The 13319-nt window shown below is 42.5% G+C and overlaps 1 long non-coding RNA gene across 3 annotated transcripts in view; it reads left to right on the top strand.

The window, feature by feature from the left end:
- The window catches only part of LOC147272741 (uncharacterized), a 108733-nt gene that overhangs the window by 80511 nt on the left and 14903 nt on the right, over window positions 1-13319 (top strand). The gene's annotated exons all lie outside the window — the stretch shown is intronic.

Raw genomic sequence — 13319 nt, 5'->3', positions numbered from 1 at the left:
TTTAAGATGGTCGTCTTGTGCACGTCCGTTTGTGTGTTTGAGTGTGTATTCCTGCGTGTGTTTAGGTGGTTGCTGTGCTCTGCTTAATGCATGCCAATGAGTCACAGAAGAGGCAACTTTATCTAATCTCCATAAATGGCCATACGGTTCAGGAAGGTCATACACACACACACACACACACACACACACACACACACACACACACACACACAAATAAACACAAACACACACACATAAAACACACAGCATAAGGAGATGGTAACAGGAATTAGAAGAAATGATGGAAGGGACCGGTCTAAGTAAAGCGAAACGAGAGAGACTGAATGGACTCTGGGGTGAAACAATTAGCGCTGCTGTTGTTGCTTTAGCTCAGAAAGGTCAGTGCACTCCTACAAAGAAAAAGTCTGGGTTTTTAAAAAAAAAAAATTCTATTTCTAAAGCGTGCAGTGAGGGACAAAATATCTTTGAAGATTTTTCTTTGAAAGGATTGTCTTTTTTTTTTCTTTTTTTTTTCATCCTGGTACATTTCCTACTCATTGAACCAGATTATTCATCAGTTCCGATCTTTTAACACCTGGTTTCAATGTACAGTCCCTCTCCTAGTATTTACCTTTAGCACTTGAAAATTTTAGTACGACAGACCCCGGATGGTGTGTTCAATCAAGCTAACAAGCTATGTGTGAGCTATTTAACAGGCTTCCACTCTCTTGTTTGCTGTCTCTGAAGGGTTCCAGGCAGATATTCCACATGAGAGCGCACACTCCCTGTATTAAACAAAGATACAGATGTCTGTGTGTGGCAGTGAAGCAAGTAGCAGTTGTTGAAGTAGGATTTTTAGTAGTAGGAAGAAAGGTTAGTTGAAGTACGCTCCAGGAAACAGGATCAGCTTCAGAGTCTGATTGTACGTTGCAGGTAGTCTGAGCCACTTCCCTCCAGGTGAGCGCCAGTGTCTGGAATTTGATTCATTTCCATTCAATTCTGGATTGGAATTTTTAGAGATTATAAAAGATCCACATGTAAGGCTTTTTTTTTCAGACACATTTTTGATTTCGCTCTTTGTCTTGTGTGTGTTTTTCCTCTGATGTTAAGGGAGGCCTTCACCTCACCGCCGTCCTTTTTTGATATCCTCTCCTTTTTTAGACATGGATTTGATCCCACCATGAAACCTGGTTCGAGGGGTCTCAGGGGTGGGTCACTCCTTTGTGTGTGTGAGGTTGGCACTACCAAACGGTGTCTCTTTGAGGCCATCTGGATTCGGCACATGTGGGAAAACCTGGCTGTGAATGTGGAGGCTGCGTGTGTGTCGCTTTGACATAGCCACACATTTGTAATAGATACCATCACAGCTGCGGGAGAAAGACACACAAAAACGTAATTAATGAAGGCGATTTGATACATGCATTCTTCACTTGGTCGACTGTAACTTACATAGTCGGCCAACATCTGTTGATGATGGTGACACACAGCTGGATCTTTGTCTTACAAGGGTGGCGAAACACACACACACACACACACACACGTATATATGTTGTGTTTAACAGATGGGGCCAGTCGTGTGTGTATGCTTGTAGAAAACAGTTAGTGATCTGTTGACTTCTGAGCTGTCGGCTTTAACTGGATGACTCACGACTTAATAACGCCCCACTTACTCTTTGTGTGCTCACGTCTCCATCCCTGTGCTCAGGACATGAAGCCTCAGAGGCGGAATTTGTCAAAAGCAGTCTTTTAATTCCTCCATCTCTGCCTTTTCATTTCTTTCTTACTTTACGTGGACGTCCGGCACAGAGTGACACTCGGCTGCCTGATCAAATGGAACCGATGAGTCTGTCAGGACAGAAGAGTAAATACTGCAAACCACCGTTGACCTCAGTCGCATCTTTACTCTGCAACTTTTAATGATGAATACACAAGACTGTGCTCACTGGTGTTTGGTTTTAATTTGTGACGTTTTTCTGGCGGGGGCGGCTGGATGAAGGGACCTCGCGTACATGGAGGCAGAGCGGAGCAGCCTCACAGGAGAGCGGAACAACATGGAGGATTATTTCATGTGAACCTGGCAGCCAAATGGAGTGAATAATAGATGTGAGGGAACGGAGACTAAAAAGAGGAGGAAGGGAGGGATGGATGGATGACAGGGATGAAAATGTGCCCCTCCTACTCTTTTACTGCTCCGGATCTACATTAACAGTCATGAGAATATGAAGGAAAAACCCATCATATTGATCCTAACATCCTGTTTGATGGCTTCTTTAAACCTGCTCCACTGTACAAAGCAGTTACACCCTTTTTATCATAACCGCAGGGGGTCTCGTTGCTTTATCATCTATATATTTATTTATGTATATGAATATTTCATCTGTGATTGTGCGTGTGTGTAGTTTATCTCAAATGCCTTCTTTACACTCAGAACTAATGCAGTCAAAGTCCCAATGGAGTCATTTGTGCATTTGGAAAGTCGATTTTGAGGGTAAATACGAGCAGTTTACCTAATTTTCCTCCAGCTCGCAACCCAACAGACTCATGGGATACAGTGAGGCCACAGTTATTTGCAACTATGATCGCCTTCGAAAGATGGAAGAAAAGCAGGGAAATTGTCACGATTTATTGTAGATAAACATGCGAATATGTGTAACCTTCTGTTTTTAGAGAACAATATCTCCTCAGTGGTCATCCTGCTTTGTTCACCTTTTCTCTTCCTGTCTTTTTGCTTCCTGTTTCATCCCTCTCTCAATACCGTTGGGTCCAGAACCTGAGCAGCTGAGCTCTGCCTTCACCGACTACTCTTGGACACACAATCATTTGCATTCATGCTTGCACACATGGACGCACACACTCTCTCATTGCCTCCGATTAATTTTCTTGTCTCATTTGTTTGAATCAAGAACCTTAAGAGTGCATACAAACGCTGACCTTGAGACACAGAAGATTAAACACTTGAACTGCGCCTGAAGAGAGACACATCCTTTGAGTGGAGGAACCTTGTGGAGAAGCAACAACATACTTTTCTAAGAGAGCCAAGCACTTGAGGGAAAATTAAATCTCTCCAAGGATGCTGTCGGGGAATTGAGAAAAGATTGGCGTCGTGTCTAAATACTGGCACACTGAACTGGTTCTGTTCACTCAGTTTTTACATTCTCAGTTTTGGTTTATGACAGTTCATTTATTTCAAATGTTCCAAAGGTGAGAAAAGATTTTTTGTCTTCAGCTGAGAGTGAAGACGTTTCTGATTAATTACTCATTTTCCTCCAATTCCCATCTGTCGTGCCAGTCTTACAGCACTTCTTCCTCAAAGTTTCCCACAGATTCTCCACTTTTAACCATCTGGGTCTTCACTTCTCTATCTGGCCAACAACACTACCTTTTGTGTGTTTTTAAAATGTCTTTTTTTTTTAATGAAAAACCCTTTTTTGAGCCAATAATGGTGGGTTGTTTTTTTCCCCCCCTCTCCAATATTAGCTGAGCTTCGAAACCAGATTTGTTGTACTCATATGAATGCTAATTTATTTAGCAAATTTATCCTTTTTCAGTTTTGTTTGAGAAGTTCCAGCCGGCCCGGCGCGGGATGGTTACCGGTTTGTTGTGTTGTCGTGTTGTTTGAATCCAGAGCTGAGTCATTGCTAGTTGACTGGCAGGTGATGAATCAAGTCATTAATCAGCAACTGTGTTGACAGTGAATAATGAATAATCCTTAATCCCATGACATTTTGGTTCTGTGGGATCGTCGGGGAGTTGAAGCACTGGCGATTAAGTCGACAGTGTAATATTCCCTCAGAATGAAGTGGTTGTGATACTGACTCAGCTGAGGGTGATGAGAAGACTGGTTTGCTGGACATAAAAAGCTAGGTGTTTGTTCCTGGAGGAAAAATCACGATGTACCTAATTTAAGAACAATTTACGAGCAACACTGCTCAACATTTTGTGTATTTCTTGTGAGCAACCTTTGGTGTCATCCCAGATTAACTGGAGTGCTGTAGAGTCACGTGAAGGACAGATAATCTTCCTGTTATTTCAGCCAGAGCTGCAGTCTTGGACGTCTCCTCCTGGTAGAAAACAAACACCAGTCATTTTGGACTCTTTGAGAAGCTAATTATGTCTCTTTTGTGAAATTTTGGCCTTCTGAGAGGGAAAAAAAAAAAAAAAAAACCCGTACTGTATGGGGATGAGTTTTAAAGACGTGTTTTCATTGAAGACAGAAAAGGTATTCTACATTTCCATTTGAATAAGTTTTCAATAACGGGCGTACTCTGTAAAGAGATTTTCTTTTGAGGGATTTGCTTGCATAGAGAAATTAAAAGGTACCACTCCTTTCCTTAGCTTTCATTGGAAGTCTGTTTCCTATTACTCCTCTCACATGAAGGCCACAGCGGCAGTGACCCAACTGCTCCTCGCTCTAATAAAGATTATTTCATTGCCATGTGCTATTATGTTTGTGACGTATGCACTACGAGCTTCAACTTTTAACATAACGTTTCATGATGAATGGACGATTTGGTGAACAAAAGAAGCATGTTTTCACTGCCTTTACCAAATATAGAAATGTTTAAGAACAACTAGCAGGGTTTTAAAAAGCAAGAGGAAATTTAGATGTTTAGGTCAGTGCTGCCCTTGTTGACTTTCAGATTTAACTTGGCCATGAATTCTACCCTGGGAGACATGTTTGATAGAAAGGGGAAGCAGACAGATTTGAACACACACACACACACACACACACACACACACACACACACACACACACACACACACACACACACACAAGTGAAAAGATGAAAGAATCAATCATTCAAAACTTCCTCCAAAACCACAGGTTGAGGCGCAGAGGGAACAGAGGGATGAAAGGCGAGGAAAAGTGCAAATGAAAGAGAAAGGCGGGACGGCAGGGTGACTGATTGGCAGGGCAGATCGCATGCCAAGCCACTGGCACTTGAAAGACACTCAGACAAATACAATATATCATCTATGTTTATCTTTACGTGTGAATGCATATTCATTCTCGAGAAAAAAAAAAAAGTTTCTGGAAAAAAAAGAAATTACACGCTCAGTTTTCAGAAACTGCTAATGATGTGTTGTCAAAACTTTCCTCTCCACTTTGTTTCTGTACCTGGTTACCACGGCGCCCAGAGCCTGTCACTCTGACAACTTGGCAAAGATGACACACACACACACACACACACACACACACACACACACACACACACACACACACACACACACACACACACAAAACCACACACACTGTAGTTGCGATGCATGCGCGCAAACACACTGACAAACGCGTGGTGGGCAACAGCGTACGAGTGACTGCGGGTGCCCACATCAGAATGCAGGTTGGAGGTTTGACATTCCTGGAGGCTGTGTCCGTCTAGCCAGTTAGGGGGAGGACAGCCAATAACACACACACAGCACTACCCCAACTATCTGATGAGGCTAATGCTGATCCAAGTCAATAGTGAGGAGGGGAAAAAAGATGGCTTTTAAATGTTCCACCTTTATGAGGTCTGTGTGTGTGTGTGTGTGTGTGTGTGTGTGTGTGTGTGTGTGTGTGTGTGTGTGTGTGTGTGTGTGTGTGTGTGTGTGTTCATGTGAGGTAGGTGTGGCCGGCTTGAATGTATGTGCTTTTCCTTGATGCTTGTCAGCGTGTGTGTTTGTCCTATAATGAAGGCAGTCTGAGAGATTATCACAGTTGGGCACTTACAGACCTCAAGGTTAAAGGAGCACAAAGGTGCAGCAGTTGTGTGTGTATACTATTGTGGATTTTTATATGTGTACATGACGATGATGATATGTGTGTGTGTGTGTGTGTGTGTGTGTGTGTGTGTGTGTGTGTGTGTGTGTGTCTCAGATGTGAGATGATATTTGATTGGCTTTACGCTGGGACAAATTTAAACAATAAGATCAAGCAATTCTTTAAAGCTGGAAGCATTTATGACAAGAAACCACACACATTGTCCAAGTGATTTAAAAATCAACAAACAAAATCATACTTTAAAGGAGTTGTTCAACATTTTCAAGAAGCAGAAATCCGTGCAGAGCTTTTTTCATTCATCACGTCGAAGTCAAGCCAGCCACCAGTTGTATTTTTCAACTCCGCAAAGTTCTGGTCCATAGTATTTGCTAGTGTGTGTGTGTGTGTGTGTGTGTGTGTGTGTGTGTGTGTGTGTGTGTGTGTGTGTGTGTGTGTGTGTATGCATCACATTTGTGGCTTTTTTTTTTTATACCACCCCACCCAGTCTAAGGTATTATGTTTTTGTGGCTTTCCCTACATCCCGTACTTGTCATTGCAGGATCTGAAATTTGGCACAAATGTCCACTTGGTCTCAAGGCTGAACAGAAAAGATTTCAGTTGTCAAAGGTGAAGTGCGATTAACTGTCTGTAGTTTTATTATAAATTATTTTGCATTTACCTGTGAAAATATGAACAGGACTTATCTCCGGGCTGTAGGAAGCGGACACTTGATGTTTTTTTTTCGAAGCCTTTCCCGCGTGCTTGAAGTGTTTCCTTTGGTGTTTATGACTGTTTGGTCAACCTTGCCAAAGTGCATCTGAAGTTTTTAATGTCGCTCATTCAATTAAAGTTCGAGAGAAAGCTGAACCTGAGGGGGCAATAAGTCACATATTGGTATTATCCTGCCCTGCTAATTACTGAAGCAATGAACTTTAATTAATATCTGAGCTTGCCTGTGTGTGTGTATGTGTGTGTTTGTGTGCATGCGTGTGTGTTAAAGTATGAAAATGTCCGTCTGTGTGTGTGTGTGTGTGTGTGTGTGTGTGTGTGTGTGTGTGTGTGTGTGTGTGTGTGTGTGTGTGTGCTTCTTCACACACTTGTGGCCAATTCTTCTTTATCTGGAGCCATCTCTCTCTTCAACACACGTACATACACACATGTATACACATGAGCCGGAGGCTGACATTTCGCAGAGTGTTTCGGTTCATGTGAGAAACGCTGACCCCGTGAACCTGGGAGGGCTAGCAGTGCCGTTAGCATTAGCATAATCGCTTCAGTTATCAGCGGCATTCAAGACCAGGTCTAACAAAAGCCATAAAAGCTTTGTGGAGTCTCTCTTTGCAGCCTTAAGACACCATTTTCACCATGTTTTCATCAAATACTTATCCACGAATGATCAGAAAGTTATTGGTTCCACCCCTGGCTACTCTGGGTGCTACAGAAGGCAACCTGCTGCCTGCACTATTCTATAATATAATGGCTTAAGCTAACAAAAGCACAATGATTCCTAATTACAGGTGATTATACGCTTGTGAAAAGAAGACCATTAATATTCAATTTCCTCCCCAAAAAAAACAAAAAAACATTCCAAATCCTACACACTGCTCCTTTAAAGTTGCATTCTGAGATGCTTCGATCATCAAGAAGCTGTTTTAACAGTATTGGTAAGTAGAAGAGAGTGTAATCATGACCAATACTGTTATGTTTCTGAATTACTTTAAAAACCAAAAAATGAAAATATGATATGACCTTCATAATGTCTACTACTCTGCTTAGAGTCTCATAAAACTTGCACAATTAAATGACGAGGTTGAACAAATATGCTGTTAATGTAAAAGTGAGCAGAAGCCTGTGTGTGTATGTGTGTGCGTGTGTGTATCCTGCTACCTACTGGGCTTAGCCTTGAGCTAACCGTACCCTTCACTTCTCTTTGCCCAGAGCTTTGCTACGATCACGATGCAGGCAGCGCAAACCTCATCACTAAAACAACCGTCCTGGTGAGAACAGTGGCTTCTTGGACATTTAAAAATACTTTGATTCCCCCTGTCCTTGCTAGACTGGGGGCATTTTTTGTCTGGGTTCCTTGAAGTTCTCGTCACTGAAGACATCTTGGCAAGAGGACGCTGTCTCCTATTTTGTATGTCTGATGGGGATTGGTGATTTTCTAAACATCCACAAAACTTTTGTCCTCTGAATGTGCTGGAGAAATTGCAGTTTCAGGGCCGAGAGTTTTCTTTCTTTCTTTAGAAACTGGTGTATAAGATGTTGGTAATTGAATGGTTTAAGAATTGCTGTGCTGCCCTGGAAGACAAAACTAAATCACTTAAATTCAAAATTGCTAGTTTTGAATCATTAGTCCAGCAAGAAATCTTTCATTTTGAAATGCTCTGAGAATATAATGTTCCCCTAATGTCATTGAGGCAACAGATATGAGAAACCAGAGCTTCAGCAATTGACTGTACAGGCAACACTACAGGCTCATTTAAATATAATGTCATCCCCAGTGGCCAAACTGTAATGAGTGTTTTCTCAAGCCCAAAACGTGAATCTTGACCTCTGAAGCTGGATCAGATTTTGGGTAGTGCCCCCCCCCCCCCCTCCATGTATCTCACCTCCCTCCCTGTCTTTGTCCCACCCTGTACTTTCATCTTTTCCTGCTGCTTGCCTCCCTATGATTTTTCCCTTCCCCACATCCTCTCCCTCCCTCTCTCCCTCTTTCTATGATCGTTTCATGTGCGCTGATCTCTTCTTGTGTGTTTGAAGCCCAAAGAGCAGCGGCAGGTGATTCTGGATCACACTACCAAAGACCCCAACACATCTAAAAGAGAGAGAGAGAGAGAGAGAGAAAGAGAGAGAGAGAGGAGGGTTGGTGTGACAGATTTTGTATCTGTCTTTTGTGCCACTCATCTGCAGATGTCACCAGTTGTTCTTTCCAGCCAAGCACACACCGTGCTCTCTCAATCACCTTGCCACAGGCTCTGTCCTCATGCTTCAAGCCCACACTGTCTGCGAGTGTATTGAGTTGGCTCAATCAATGGTAAAATGTGTGGGGGGGGGGTGAAACGGATGTGTATTCCCCTACACTTGCCCCCAGTGAGTTGTATGACAATATGCACACATTAAAGGGGATTGAATCAGTCAGGAACAAGTGCAACACACTCCAAAATGTCTCCTTGTCGCGAGCAGCACCCAGCAACCTGGATGACTCACCTAAGTAAGGGTTGTTTTTTTTGTCATCACTCACTCATTTTTTTTGCTATATCCTTACGGATGCAGCTGCAGTTTGATCCTACACCTGCCCCCGAACTTTGACCTAGGTAGTAAAAGTTAGTTCACCTCTTCTCTGACCCTGAACAGGAAGCATAGGAGAACAAAACTATTAGACGACTTTTTTGTATTCTGAGCTTTATTCCTATGATGTTTAAATCATTTTTTGAAATACCTTCACATGCACTGGTCACTGCCAAGCATACCGACCTTTTTCTGAACTGTCCAAAATACAGAAAAATACTGCTATTAAAACTTCCTTGTATGACTCATGGGACATGCGAGCAGCATAAGGTAAGTTTTGAGACAATCCTCATGTTTCCTGTGCTGAAATTACAAGACTTAACTCATGGCTTGTAAGTGTGTGTCCATGAACGTCGTGTGTACGTGACTAGACTGTACGTGCGGTGTGTATTCTTACAGTTTTGTCGAGCATCAGGAAGACTAAATCTGTCAGCACCCATTCTACGCATCTATGTGAGGAAATGACCAGGCCAGTGTGTCCACAGTTGATCTAAAGTAGCTTTTGAACAATGTGAAGGTCCAAAACAGCACAGTAGACAGTCCAACAACTCTGTCTATTAAAACTTGAAATACCAGAATTAATGCACAATTCAAAAATTCTGTATTTGTGCTCAAGCTTTGATCATTTCCAGATTAGGAGCCAAGGCGTAACCTGAGTTCAGATTGTCTGGCAGCTCACCAACTGTTTCCTGTGTCATAAAACACTGACGCACATGATTTTCCTCAAATCAAAACTGAAGGAAAAGCTCAACATAGATGCGGAATACTTCATTGTCAGACCGTGCTGCATGTTTTGATCTCCAGCAGTATTAATATTGGCAACTTTAATAAAAAAAAATTGTCTCGTTAGATACAATGACATTTTTGTTAACTATTATCCCTCTCAGATGTAGTTTGATTCATCAATCAGTCATCATTCAGTCTTCCGTCCTTTTTGTTATGTTTGTCAAAGTTAAATAGGTTTAGTTAGAAAAGTAGGCAATGCAGCTTGATTGTTGTCTGGCTGCCTTGATGTTGTAAATAATGGTATTTCCCTGTAGGATTTGGAGAGCAAATGCATGTTAATGTTGAATAACTGAGGACCTAAAACTGAACCTGGGGGGACTCCGCCTGTTTTGGCCAACAGGTTAGATTTAAATCCATGATTGAAATGATATTCAAGTGGATGTCATAAAGTACCTGGAGACATAATTTAGTTCTTGTTGTTCAGAACTGCGTCATCGAGCTCACTGTGCTACCATCAGTGTAAACACAAGAGAACCTTTTGATGTCTGTACTCCCCCAGTCTGTCAAAATATCATACCGCTGATACTGCTCCGTCACTCCATTTCCTGTGGAAACCCGCGCTGTTATGTCTCTTTTTAAACTGCATAAGGTGGGTCCAATGTCGTTACACACTATTGTTTTAGTTGGTGTACAAAGAGCAGAGCTGCAGTGTCTGCCCATTAAATGAGGACCGATACCTTTCTCTATTGGAAAAATCTGGTATTTTTGTAGAGCAAAGGAAACGTGTCACTATTAACCTTTTTGATAAAACAATGGAAACAAGGGTTGGTTTGCATCAAGGTGGACTGGGAAGTGAACAAATGCAGGGGTCTCACGTGTATCTGGTTGTGATATTTTTACCGGACAGGTGACTAGAACTTGTGTTTATCAGTAAGGCAGATAGCATCCACATCTTCCTGGAAAAAAAGTTGTTTTGGGGTTTTAATCCTCTCGGTGACCCAGTGTTGGTACAGTAAAAGCCAGAGGTAGACCACCTGTCTGTCTCTTGTTTTTCCCCGTGTGCTTGTTCTGCCTTCGATTGATCAGCGGTTGTGTGTTTGCCATGGGCATTTAGAGGATAAAATTCACACACTGAGCTGTGTTTGATGTCCGATTGATCCGAAAAGCCTGATTACCCTCCCTGCATCTTGGGGGAACTTGGATCTGTTGGAGCAGATCAGCTTGGGATTTTGTCCATAAAGGACTATCTGAAGGACAGGTCTTCTACTGCTTATTATTTGATTGACTAGAATTGTAGGTTTCCTATACAATTAGGAAACTTTAGATGCTCTTTTCTAGCTTACAGAGTAACAACACATGAAATATTAGCTTAATATCCAGAGATTGTTGTAGTTGGCAGAGCGTTTACACTTCGGGGAAAATGTTTTGTAGTTATTTAGAAACTTGGTATTTCACATCACACATTCATGAAATGTTCATATTCTTAGGAGAAGAGCACACCTTTCACCTGCTTCTGCTTTCATCTCTCTGGCATTCTCTCATCTTCACTCCTCCCCTCCCATCTCCACTCCAAATCTCCTCTCTTTGACTGTTACACATTAGATCGCTGGCAGCTGGTCCTTTTCTCCTTCTTTGACCTCTGTGGCCTCTTGTGTGCGTGCGTGTGTGCGTGCACGCGTGCGTGTGTGTGTGTGTGTGAGCATCGATCTGCCCAAGGCACCAAGGCAAACGGTGAAGTCCAGCAGCATCGGCTACGTGCCAACAAGCAGGATAAAGACGCACACAAGCCCGCTCAAACTACCGGTAGTCTTACACCACAGCTTTGATACGTCTCTCTAACCTGCCTCTGACTTTGACCAATCAATCTACCATGATGAAAGCTGACTACATTTGTGGGGAAATACAGGTAAAAAGTATCAAGACCAATTTGAAATCTTTTATCAAAACCCTTCACATCTTTGGCACCCCCTTACAGGAGCGCTGCAGCGGCTGTAGCCGATGGAGCAGAAAAACACTACGCTTCTCTTCTGCTTGTCTGATCAGCAGGCGGGTGCTGAGACACCTGGAAGGACTCCAACAGCAGCGCGTGCGCACACACACACACACACACACACACACACACACACACACACACATACAGGGTGTCCACCAGGATGAGTGGCTAATGTGTAATGAAGAAGAAAAGGCACATCTGCAGTGAGCTGCTGTGTTCTTGGGGTGATGGTGGGGGGACGAGGAGTGAGACAGGCTGAGGGGATAATAAAGATGTACAGTATGCATCTGCTGCTGGAGTCAAACTGATGAGTAGTCGTAATCTGCCTCCTGTGCTGGCAGCTCCCAGTAGCAGGGAGAAGATGAATGTTGGAGTTTGTGGGGAAAATCTTAGCATATGAGGACATTTTTCTATCTGAGTGGCAGAAATGGCAGTTTTGTATAGATCATATTCATGCCAGCGAACACAATTGATGCGTAGATCATTTATTTGTGTGGGGAAGTTTCATTGTGGCTTCTTCTGGCTTGCTGATCAGCAACAGGTGTGAGCATTTCTCGTCACGCTTGTTAAACAGTTGTCAACTGCAACCCGTGCACAAATATCAGCCACAACAAGAGCAAGCCTGATGAGGTAACAGTAGCACATTCTTGACCCACAGATTTCAAAGTACTTCTACTTTGAGTGTAGAAAACCTCCCATATGACTGTTATTCTAGTTTCGTCTTGCTCAAACTCAGCAGTCTTCCCTCTTTTATTTTTCACCAGCTCCTCAGACTTTGATCATTGAGTTAACAGATGCCCAGGCCTTTTTTTTTATTGTGGGTCACTGTATGTTTCACCTCCATCCCATGATGAAAACCATGTTTGAGGCTCAAGTGCTGTGCATTCATAGACTTTAGGTGCTGGAAGATTATGTAGTTTGATCTAATTCCTAAAAAGCAATGTCTGAACATTTTTAGACATTAACTATAAGGAATTAGAAACCCAAATCCACAAAAACATAATGTGAGATTATAGAAGTACCTTTTTTTTTTTTTTGGTAGCTGAAAACAAATAAAAGACAAGATTATGAAGAACAGATTCAGAAGATTTAAGAGTGAGATGTGAAGAGACAGCGGGGATAGAAATAGAAAGCAGGGATAATAAAGAAAGACATCTGTAGCAGTTGTAAGGACATGGATTTACTGTCTTAATACAGTTACATCTCTCCCAAGGGGACCAAAGGATTAGATATGGTCATTTCATCAGACAGGGGGAAGCGGTCGGGTGGAGGATTAAGAAAAGACTAAAAGAGGAAAGGAAAAAATAGACGATAAGAAACAGCGATGGACGAGGGGATTGGGGGATAGGCTGGAGGAGGAGGAGACAGGGAAATCATTTTGGCTCTTTGCTTTTGTGGAATTGAACTAAATCTTTATGATCATTTAGGAGATGGTCTTCCCAACAACAACAAAAACTCAATCCCAAAGCTTTCAGAACCACTGGCAGTCGAAACCTGAGAGGACCCAAATGGCCGCGGGAATTGTGGGAAGGGACACACGAAAACGCATGAGGCTTCCTTCCTTCCAGCCGGGGTCACTGCCACACC

Source organism: Aulostomus chinensis, chromosome 1, assembly GCF_037954235.1.
Source record: "Aulostomus chinensis isolate RoL2024-O1b breed Wild chromosome 1, RoL_Achi_v1.0, whole genome shotgun sequence".
NCBI lineage: Eukaryota > Metazoa > Chordata > Actinopteri > Syngnathiformes > Aulostomidae > Aulostomus > Aulostomus chinensis.
Note: the sequence above shows the minus strand (reverse complement) of the source record. Positions and strands in the feature narration are given on the sequence as shown.